Source organism: Lytechinus pictus, chromosome 13 (assembly GCF_037042905.1).
Source record: "Lytechinus pictus isolate F3 Inbred chromosome 13, Lp3.0, whole genome shotgun sequence".
Lineage (NCBI taxonomy): Eukaryota > Metazoa > Echinodermata > Echinoidea > Temnopleuroida > Toxopneustidae > Lytechinus > Lytechinus pictus.
The window spans coordinates 17,195,996-17,208,128 of NC_087257.1; positions in this window are offsets into that span (position 1 = coordinate 17,195,996).

Consider the following 12,133-nt stretch of genomic DNA (forward strand, 5'->3'; position numbering starts at 1 on the left):
ACGTTACATATTTTAACTACCAAATAATGCGAGCGCGAAGCGCGAGCTGGAAATTTTGACATTTCTACCTCAATAATCGAAATTCTAAGCACTTTTTGTATTCGTGAAAAGGATAAGTATATAACTAAACAATTGATGCGAGCGCGAGCGGAAAAATTCTGGACACTCTATTCATGATTTGTAAATCATGAAAATGAGTAATTGGAAATTTTCCTTCAATAATAATGCGAGCGCAAAGTGCGAGCAGACAATTTTTTATATTGTGATCTGAAACTGGATAATGATTTCTATAGAGAACAAGCTGCGTATCTTAATAAAACGCGTGTTTCAGATTTCGACCTAGAACATGTAGAATCAGGGTAATTTAAATACATTTCTTATCATGAAAATCAATAAAGCGAGCGCAAAGCGCGAGCTAAAAATATATGATATTCCGCTCTGAAAAGAGTCAATTTAAGCTCTGTTTTTTCAAGCACTTTGTGGGAAAATTGTGAGGTGGATATGGATCACAGTTAAAAAGAGCTGATAAGTTTCATTATTATTACTTTTAGTTTTGACATAGGACCGGGACATTATGTCATCATATGAAAATGATGACTATCTTCCTATTTCTCTTCCTATAGCATGAGAGCGCGAAATCTCTTTATATTATGGCCTGAAAACTGGACATTTAAAGCATTTTTGTAATTATGAATAAGATGCATGAGTTGATATATTTCAACAATCAATGCGAGCGGAAATTGCGAGCCGAAATTTCTGATAAACTGCATGTGATCAAATGGGGATGTTAGGATTTTAAGTAGTTTGTTTTAGAATTAATATTGAGATAAACATAACTCACCAATCAAAATGCGAGCATGCAGCGCTAGCTGATACGTTTTCACAATCTGACCTGAAAAGGGATATTTTGATAACTTTATGGAATACAGGAAAATAATAGGTACCTGACAAATCAAATTTTGCGAGCGCGCAGCGCAAGCAGAAAATGTAAATATTCAGACCATACAGAACACTTTAAAAAAATCAAATTTGCAAATCAAACAAAATAATGAAAGTTAAATTTTTGAGCTGAAATATGTTTTGTATATTGACTTCAAGATTTGATATTTAAGCTCCATATTAAGCAAGATATGTAAATCACCTAAAAGGCGATGCGAGCGCGAAGCGCGAGCAAAAATTTTATATCCCGGCATGAAAGATTTGTTATTATTACTTTCCAAGTCTTCCCCTTATCTTATTCACTCGTCTTCCACCTTTTATGTTTCCCTTTCTTTTTTTCTCCTCTCTTTTCCCTTCTTCTTCTCTTTTTTTCTTTCTTTCCATTTTTGTCTTTTTTTGCTCCGCCAATAGGGGGGGGGGGGGGGGCCGGGCCCCTCGGGCCCCCTGGATCCGCATATGCTGTCATGTCGTGCATACCCACATGAAAAAAAAACCCACCACGCACGCGCGGGTCTCCATGTGGGTGCTCGCGTGTACCCCGGCGTCGTACGTACAGGAACGGCTCATAGACGGCTAGCTGCGCTGCTTTTGAATGCGAATTTACCCACCGTTAATTGCATCGAAAAGTTACATGACAGTTGTTTTTTTCCTTATATTTTTTAAGGGGAATCAACTCTCATTTCCTTGAGAAGGTATATATGCACATATTCCCCCCCCCCAGATGGTCACACTTCTTTTGTGACAAAAACATGGGGGGGGGGACATTTGATATTGTGTCCCCCCCCCCTGAAAAAATCATGGGGGGACACGTCCCCCCGTCCCCCACCGATTGACGCCCATGACTACAACAACTACTACTACTACTACTCCTCCTGCTCCTACTACTACCATGACTACTACTATTTAAAATATCTTTAAATCTTCAGGTATTTTTTTTTAGATTAGAATCTAGGCTGGTGAATTGTAATTCATCTTCCTGCATTTCTTTTTTAATATCAATAGCCATCGACCCAACTGAAAAAAAGCATCAACAATCTCGTTGAAACCACATCTGTTATTTCATCCACTAAGTGATCGAGTGCATTTGCGTTATTGATTTGAGTAATCTAGTGATCGGTAAAAAAGAAAGAAACACGGATAATATCGCGATGAATATTTTAATTTGTAATGAAAGGATGGTGGTTTTAAGAAACCTTTCATAATCTTACTTTATAACCATGAACTATTATCCCTTATAAGAGGCGAACTCTGTAAAAAGCACAATAGTATCTTTATAAATAAATTAAATAAGATGAGCCATATGCTGAAGAATTCATTAAAAAATCTCATACGAAATCACTGAAATAAGCCTATAGATAATAAGCCTTAATAGTATATTTTGTTTCAACTGTACCCATTGGCGGAAACAGGGAGAAAGAGGGTCACTGAACTTTGACATGTGGTACCAAATAAATGATGGAGGCTAAGATAAGTTTTCAAGATAGTTTTGCAAGTAAAATATCATATTCCATAAAACTTTATTGATATAAGGGTGGTTATCTTGACAAACCTTTATGTTACTATGACCACCGAATTCCAATATTGTATCTTTTTATTGCCACGTGTATCTGTTTATTCTCTTATTTTACATGTACCTTACATTCTCTTGCCTTATTATTGTACATTGTATTTGTTATTACTATTTTATGTGAACAACAGTCTGGATTTAGGCCGTTGCATTCCACCACATCAACGTTAATCAAAGTCACCGACGACTGGCTGAAAGCCATGGATGATTCCAAATACACGGGTGCTGTATTTATCGATTTGCGAAAGGCTTTCGATACCATAGATCATCAAATCCTAAAAAAGAAAATGAATAATATTGGTATACAAAGCTTAACCAGCCAATGGTTCTATAGCTATTTAACCGGTAGAACATGTCAAACACTCGTTAATCACTCTCTTTCATCTACCAAAGTCACCTCATGTGGGGTCCCACAAGGATCATTATTAGGGCCGCTTTTATTTATCATATATGTTAACGACCTTAGCATCAAAATAAAGTCAAGTAAACTAAAATTGTACGCTGACGATACAGTACTATATTATTACAATGCCCCAGTCCATGAAATTGAATCTACTTTAAACAGCGATCTACTTATTTTAAATCAATGGATGACTGAAAATAGATTAAGTGTTAACTACGAAAAAACAGTCTGCATGTTAATTGGCAGTCGGCATATGTTGTCAAAAGACAAATGCCTGAATGTAAATCTAGGCACGAACAAAATCAAACAGGTTAATGATGTTAAATACTTGTGACTTGTAATTTGTGACGACCAAATCAAATGGAATACTCATATTGATAAAATGATCAAAAAGATAGGTCAAATGGTTGGATTTCTTGGTAGGTTAAGAAGCTTTCTAAACGAAACTATTCTCAAACTCATTTATAAACTATTATTCTTCCCCACTTTGATTATGGAGATATTATTTATGGATCGGCCAGTAAATACCTAACGGAAAGACTTCAAAAACTCCAAAACCGCGCTGGTCGTTTAATTTTATATATAAATCGTTCATCTCGCACATCCAATTCTGAAATCCACAATGCCCTTGATTGGAACACCCTTTATACCAGAAGAAACAAACACTTGCTAATATATATGTTCAAATCACTTAATAAAATGACCCCGATTTACATTTCAGACTGTTTCAAAATATCTACTCACGAGTATAACTTACGCTTTGGAGACAAGTTATGTACTCTTAAACCTAATACTGAATTCTTGAAAAGAACTTTTGAATATAGAGGCGCCAGCTTATATAATAATCTTCCTGCTTGTGCCCGATCTGCAACAAATTTACATACTTTCAAAAATTGCCTTATGACATTAGACGCAACGTCTCACCTTACATAATTTTCAACTTTGGGATTTCTTAAACTATAGGCCCATTCTGTCGCGGGGGGGGGGGGGCGGGTGTCGGGGTTGTCCCTTTTTTTATTTATTTATTTAATTTTATTTTTTGTCATCTGATTTTTGTTTATTTGTATTATGTGTAATCATTATGTTATTAACAATCACCTTTTTATTATATTGCTAGCATAGTTATGATCATGTCTTTTATCGTTTAGATTATATAGATTATATAGTTTATATAGTTTGCTTGTAAATATAACAGTTTTAATTAGCTTCTTTTCTGGACCCCATGGAAGACCAGCAGTGTCGTGCCTGGCACAGCTGAATATGGGTTATCCAGCCGATTCCATTTTGTTGTTTCTCTCACTCTTATATATGTATTATTTGTCTTGTTTTTTATGTATTCTGGATCGGAAAAATAAATACTATACTATACTATACTATATTCTATACTCTGCATTGATTTTTATTGGCATTGAATAAAACATTGAATTGAATTCAATTTAATGGTTCTGAAAGAATGATCCCTCAGGTCACAAGGCAAAGGTAAGGTCATTCGAGTTTAATGAAGTAAGGATTTTATTATCTAACGAATGTCCTCCACTCTTAAAAAAAAAATTAGTTCATTGTACATGAATGATTTCAAAGTCAGCACTGCTCTTACATGACAATTGCGAAACGCAATATCCAATTAATATCCAATGAATGGCCTTTTCATATTTCCAAAATTTTATATAAAAGCCTTATCTACTGAAAATATTAAGAATAACAACTTTATATTGATATGATAAACAATTTTGATTGGCGCATATATTCTTTTTTTATGTGAGCGCCTTTTAAGGGATGCTCCGCGCCGAAGATAATTATATCTCAATAAATAGAGTAAAATTCACAAAGAAAAATGATTAAAATTTGATCAAAATCGGATTACAAATAACAAATTTATTGAAATTTAAAGATGTCCATTATTACGGTGAAATAGTTTTATGCATGTCTTCATGAATATTCATTAGTAGGGCTGATGAAGTCATATCCCCACTTGTTCTTTGGTATTTTATTATATGAAATTAGGTTTATTCCAAATTTTTCTACCAAAAACTAAAACAATTGGATTGACAAGTGATTAAGTGCATTAGTTGTTTCTTGCTGCAACTTATTTCGTCATTATGGAGACACATCATTTGCACATTTTTGAAACAATTATGATTTCATGTAGTAACATAAGAAAAATGAGAGTGGGGATGTGACAGGTCCACTTAATGAATATTCATGAAGATAGGCCTAAAACTGTTTCACCGGAATAATGCCAAATCTTTAAAATTCAATTACTTCGTCATTTTGATTTTGATCAAATTTTCAGCATTTTGCTTTGTGAATTTTACCCTAAAAAATATTTAGATATGAAAATCTTCAGCCCGGAATATCCCTTTAAGATTTGGTCCCACTGCACTTAGGATGCAGAGATATTTGCGATGGATTCCCCTTTGTATTTGTATTTTTGTATTTTATTTATTTAATCACGGTTAAAAAGCCTGCTTTCAGCTAGAAGCTGCTTTTCAGCAAGGCCGTGGACAAATGATAATAACAAATAATATCAACATAAAACAAGCATACAAAAATAAGAACGAAAAACAAAATATATCAAAGCATGGGTAAAATACAATTGGCAAAAGTAAAATTGGAGTAAACAAAAATGAAAAATAAATAGACAAAAATAATATACAAAGTTATGTCAAAATCAAACATAAAAAATGAAGGTATATAATGCGGTATCATCAAGGGTGATCGGGGTGGAGAATTAAGTTAAGAAAATGATATGAGACGTGCAAATGCACTCGGTGTTTTTTTTTCTAATCGGGTTGTTGCGGGTAGGTTATTGAATAATTTAGAAGCTGAATAAAGGGGACTGTTTTTTAGAGAATTAGAATGAGGCTTCGGTAATTGAATTTGTCGGTCTATGTTTCTTAGAAGATATTCTCGTGATTTAAGTGTGATTCGATTACAAAGGACAGATGGAGCTAGATAATTGATCAATTTAAAAATGGTAAAAATTGACTGATTGTTCCATCTCTTGTTGAGTTGATCAACCTTTAAAATGGCATATATATATGCTGTACTAAATCTACTGTTTACTTCTAAGCAGTAGCGTACCGTGAACCGCAGGAGACAAAGCATTGGGGGGGCAGTGCATTGTCTGTGAACAATGCTTTGCCCCCCCAATGCTTTGTCTCCTCCGAGTCACGGTACGCTACTGCTTCTAAGACAGATTTCAGTGCCCTGTTTTGTAGAACTTGGAGACGATTTAGTTGGCTTTTATTGCCATTTCTCCAGATTGTACAACAATAGTCAAATATCGGTTGGATTAAAGCCTTATACAACATAAGAGCTGTGGTTTTTTTGGTATATAACATCGAATGCGTTTTAAAGAATAAAATGTCTGTTAAACTTTTTTCCGAACACTGTCAATTTGGGGGGTCCAGGTTACGGATCTGTCTATTATTACACCAAGATATTTACATTGGCTTACCCTTTGCAATTCATAATTTTGCATTTGTATTTTTATATTATCAAATAGACGGAGCTTTGCTTTAGATCCTAATAACAAAAATTGACACTTATCGATGTTGATTAATAGTTCATTATTAGAAAACCATTTAGAAATTAACTTTAAATCTCTGTTAACAGTCATTTCTAAATTTCTGGGCTCTTTAGATGCAAAGTAAATGCATGTATCGTCTGCATATAAAGAGAGGAAGCATTGTTCTACAGATCTGACCAAATCATTTCGAGTGATTATAAAGAGAAGGGGGCCTAGGATACTCCCCTGAGGCACTCCAATTTCAACAGTACGAAAACCTGACATATTACCATTGACATTCGTTGATTGCTGCTTACCATAGAAATAATTGCGAAACCATTTTACTGCATCCTGATCAAATCCAAAGTAAGATAATTTCTTTAACAGTAATTCAGACGATATTAAATCAAATGCCTTCTCCAGGTCTATAGTGACCATACCAATAACGTAACCTTGATCAATTTTGTTAGCAAAATCATCAGTAATATTTAAAAAGGCAGTGGTTGTTGAGTGGCCTGGACGAAAACCATGCTGGCATGGATCAAGCAAACTATTGTTTGACAGGTAGTTATACACTTGATTAAACACAATCTTTTCTAAGACTTTAGACAAAACCGGGAGTAAAGAGATCGGTCTATAGTTTTACGGATTAGTATTGTCACCACTTTTGAAGATTGGCGTTACACGAGCCCTTTTCCATGCATCAGGAATCTTCCCTGCATGTGGACAGCGAAGTATTGACAATATGTGTCAATGGCGTAATGATGTAGTCAATAACTTCTTTTATTACATGTGCTGGAATTCGATCCAGGCCAGTAGCCTTATTACTTGCAATTTCATTGATGCGTTTTTTAACATCTCGACTTGAGATCGGCTTAAAACTGAAAGTGGTTGATACTTTGTTTAAGTATTGATCCATATTGTCTTCAGAGGTTAACCTTTCTTTGCGTTTAGCTGCCTGGTCAACGAAGTGAGCATTTAAGTGTGTGGCAATTTCCTTAAATCCCCAAATATCTTTACCATTAAAAGACAGTTTTTTAATTAACTTCTTGTGTTTTTATTAGGAAGCATACATCGTAAAGATTTCCACATAGCAGAACAATTCCCTTTGTTGATCAAGATTATCTCTGAAATAATTGCTTTTTTGCCTTTCGTATCATATCTGTAACAGTATTTCTAAGGTTTCTGTATAATATCCAGTCACTGTCAGATTTCGAAGATTTAGCACGTTTTTTTTTATTTAATTCCTTTCCTTTATCTTGGTCAATATGTCACTATTTATCCATGGAGTTTCTTTTTGTCGCACTCTTGTTTTCCTAAGAGGTGCGTGTTTATTCAAAACTTAACAAAATTTACTGGACCAAATTTCATAGGCAACATTAGCGTCTGTTTCAGAAAGAACATCTTGCCAACATACATCGCTTAAATCGTTCTTAAAATCGCTTATATTCATTTTCTTTAGATTCCTTGAATACACATATTTATGACACACAGATGGAGATTTGTGCTTTCCTAATGAGCAGATCACCATATAGTGATCGCTCATGCCTAGTGGAATGACATCACAAAAAGTTATTTTGTTATGATTTGAGGAATATATAACATCAATAAGTGTTGCAGATGTCTGCGTTATCCTCGTTGGCTTATCAACAAATTGTTTTAAATTGTATTTTTCTACTAAGTTCAACAATTATTTTGTTTGGCAAGTGGGTGGCTCCTTAGCAATGTCACAATTCAGATCTCCTAAAAGAATGACATCTTAAGACAAAGATTTAATAGATCCAAGTACCTTCTCAAACAAATCAAAAACAACACTTTGAGAGTTTGGTGGTCTGTACCAATACATAATGATAACAGGTTTTTGCTTATCAATGCATATTTTAACGCATGTCAATTCTAAACCATCAACAATAAGGTCACGTTTGATATTAAACAAAATATTTTCTTTAATGTAGATCAAAATCCCACCTCCGTTTCGGTTTCTATCCGTTCTAACAACTCTATAACCTTGGACATCGATCTCACTATTAAATACAGATGAGTCTAATCTTGTTTCACAGAGACATAATATTTGAATTTTTTGCCTGAATAAGATATTGCGAACTTCATCAATGTTTTTCAATAATGAACATATATTAAGGTGGGCAATATCGTGCGCTTATTAATGTTTAGTTGAACGTTCATAAGACGGATACATACATGTATGTCCCATGGTTTGACAAACCCCTGGAATCTATGGAATGAAGTCCCATATGGTGCGCTCTGAAAATAGCAACATAATTGCAAGCATGCAGCACATAGCTTAGTAAGACTCGGCAAGTCCTACAGGCGTATGTATCTATCCCTGTGGCCAGTGGTGTAACTACGGGGGGGGGGGGCATGGGGGGGCACGTGCCCCCCCCAATCGGCTGACCAAAAAAAAATAAAAAAACAGGGAAAAGGAGAAAAAGTGGGAGAAAGGAAGAGGAACGTAGTGGGAAAGAAGAAATTATTATTTATTATAATTGTATATTGTATTGCAATCATGTTATGTTATTTTACATAGGAAACATTTTTATCATAACTTTATGAAACATAATTTGCTCAGGGTCCATGACTTAATTGTTCCTGGTGCTCGCATTGTCTGTTTAAAGAGATATATAAACCTGTTGTACGAAATCCTCCCGTTTTCAAGTCAATATACACCAAATATATTATTGTTTTATATAGTGACATATGGTTCTTTTTCATGACTACTTGAAAGTGATTGTCCCATGTTAAGGTCTTAATATAAAACATTTCCTGTCCGTGATTACGTTCGCTTCAGTGGATTGGTGAGATATGTCTGCTCTCCATGAATTCCTAAAATCAGTCCTTGAAATGTCCCTTTTTCTCAAATATCCGAAATTCCTGTCCGTGATTATGTTCGCTTCAGTGGATTGGTGAGATATGTCTGCTCTCCATGAATTCCTAAAATCAGTCCTTGAAATGTCCCTTTTTCTGATCTAAATATCCGAAATTCCTGTCCGTGATTATGTTCGCTTCAGTGGATTGGTGAGATATGTCTGCTCTCCATGAATACCTAAAATCAGTCCTTGAAATGTCCCTTTTTCTGATCTAAATATCCAAAATGTTCAGCTCGCGCTTCGCGCTCGCGTCATTTGGTTACTAGTAGTGAAATACGTATGGTCTTAGTGAATTCCTACAAACAAGCCTTAGATTGCCCCGCTTCAGGTCTGAATTATCTAAATTTTCAGCTCGCGCTTCGCGCTCGCAATATTTGATTAGTGAGATGCGTATGATAATCATGATTACATTGACTAAAAAAAAGTGCTTCATGTGTTCAGATGTAATTCTAACAAAATCAGCAAGCGCTTGGCACTCGCATTACATGACTGTAGTGAAATATGTATACTCTTAATGGAATCCTTTAAAAAAATTCCTGTTTTGGGTCAATATATACACAAAATTCAGCTCGTGCTTCGCGCTCGCATCATTTGGTTATTGAAATACGTATGGTTTCGCGAATTCCTACAAACAAGCCTTAAATTGCCCCTCTTCATGTTTGAAATTCCTAATTTTTTTAGCTCGCGCTTCGCGCTCGCAATATTTGATTAGTGAGATGCCTATGTTATTCATGATTACAATGACTACAAGTGTTTCATATGTGTTTAAATGTAAGTCTAACAAAATCAGCAAGCGCTTGGCACTCGCATGAGATGACTATGGTGAGATTCCTAAAATATAGTCCTTAAGATCTCCCTGTTTGAGATTAATATATACAAAAAATTTCGGCTCGTGCTTCTCGCTCGCATTGTTTAGCGAGACAGGTACGCATCATGATCACAAAAATTCGATTATAAAGTCCCTTTTTAGGTCTGAATATCAAAAATTTTCAGCTCGCGCTTCGCGCTCGCATTATTTGATTGCTGAGATGCGTATGTTATTCATGATTACTTACAAGTGCTTCCTCAAAATGTCTCTATTAGGTCAGTGTACCTGATAACTGAGCGCGCTTCGCGCGCTCACTAAGTGACTCAAAATTTTTGCTGGTGCCCCCCCAATGCCGTGACCCACGGTACGCCACTGCCTGTGGCTATGCGTACATGTCTAGATTTGTAGGCCTGCTTTGTGTATGTTTACCTTTTAAACACAATAAAAATTTACCTTGGATCGATCGAGCTTGGTAAGCAAATACGTCTTCCTTTGCATATTTACTTATACTGAGACTTTAATCGATAACGATTTGTTTTTCAATGTCATTTGATTACGATTTAATAATCAGTGTCATTCCTATTCAAGATGGTCACGTGGCACAATAGATTATACCTCGCCCCTCCCCCTTGAACCCCGCCCCTCGCCCGTTGATAATACATTCGCTCCCCAAAATCAAGCCAGTATATCTGACCGACGGAAAACGTATTCGTAATTAAAGAACACAGTGGACGAGCAAAATTTTTTTCGGGTGGCGCCATGCGTTTTCATCCGCTCCAGAAATGGACAACATTGGCGAAACAATTGCGAAAACATAACGGAAAAGAACGGACGTGGGTAGTATGTAGCCCGGATGTTAAACGGTTGTTCATCGGAAATCTTTCGGATGAAAACGGATGGAAGTGGATGACAGGTCCGAAGGGGTTATCGAAGGTTTAGAATACTTTATTTACGAGATGCTTACGCTTATATCCTTTCTATATCCGTGCTACTAACGATGCATACACGTTCTATGTACCTTATCTTTCCTCCCTCTTTCCGTTGTTCAGCTTCTGTGTTGCGAGGATGCCCATGCAGAGAGGATACAGCGGACGCTTAACGGATGGTTACGGACTTTGGACGTTTGTTGCTCGTATATGTTGCGGTTTACATCGTACCGGCTGAAAGTTCATCTGTTCTATAAGTATTGTGCAGCTCAAAACGTTTTGGGCGGATGAAATCAGACTGGACGGATGCTCGATGGATAGAGCGTATACGTAACACGTATGCAATGAATACACAACGGATGCATAGCGTTTTCCAACGGATGGCAAGATTCTTTTCCGTTTTACATCCTCTCTGCATCCGTAAGTGCAGTGGAACCAAGCCTTGAAACTTACCAGCAATCAGATGACAGGAAATACTAGTCCACACGCTGTGTTATTCTTCGTAGTGTCAAGGCATTCGTTGAAATAATTTTCACAGCACTGAGGCTCAGTAAATCTCAATCACTATTCTGTCTCCTTCACAATTCAATCAAATAAAACACGTTCAGAGAGATTACTAAAGCTCAGACTCTGAAAAGGTTCTCGAATATTTGTACTCTCGTGGGGCCGGTGGGGCACTTCCATTAACGAGTGGATACCATTCGTTACCAAAAAAAAAACAAGTTAAAAGGATTTCTTTTTCAAGATAGGGCACGTTACGTTTAGGTAACGTATTAAGGGTGTCAAAAACACGAAAATAATGAAAAAATTGTATATATTTCGTTAGGAAAACTTCGTATTTACGGTCCAATTTGCGAGGTTATAAAAAGACTTAATACTACGTGTTTAGGGTCCGATTTGAGCGCGGTGTGTGGGATGGTACTAAACCCAATGAAATTAAAGGTAAAGCCGACGTCCGTGATCACGTCCGTGGCATAACAATTAAGATATCGTACTTGTTTAAGGGGTCAATTCAGGGAATACTTGTCAAGGATACCGTTTTGTTTCCAATACTTGTTCAGGGTAGAGTTTTACACGCCAATACTTGTTAAGGG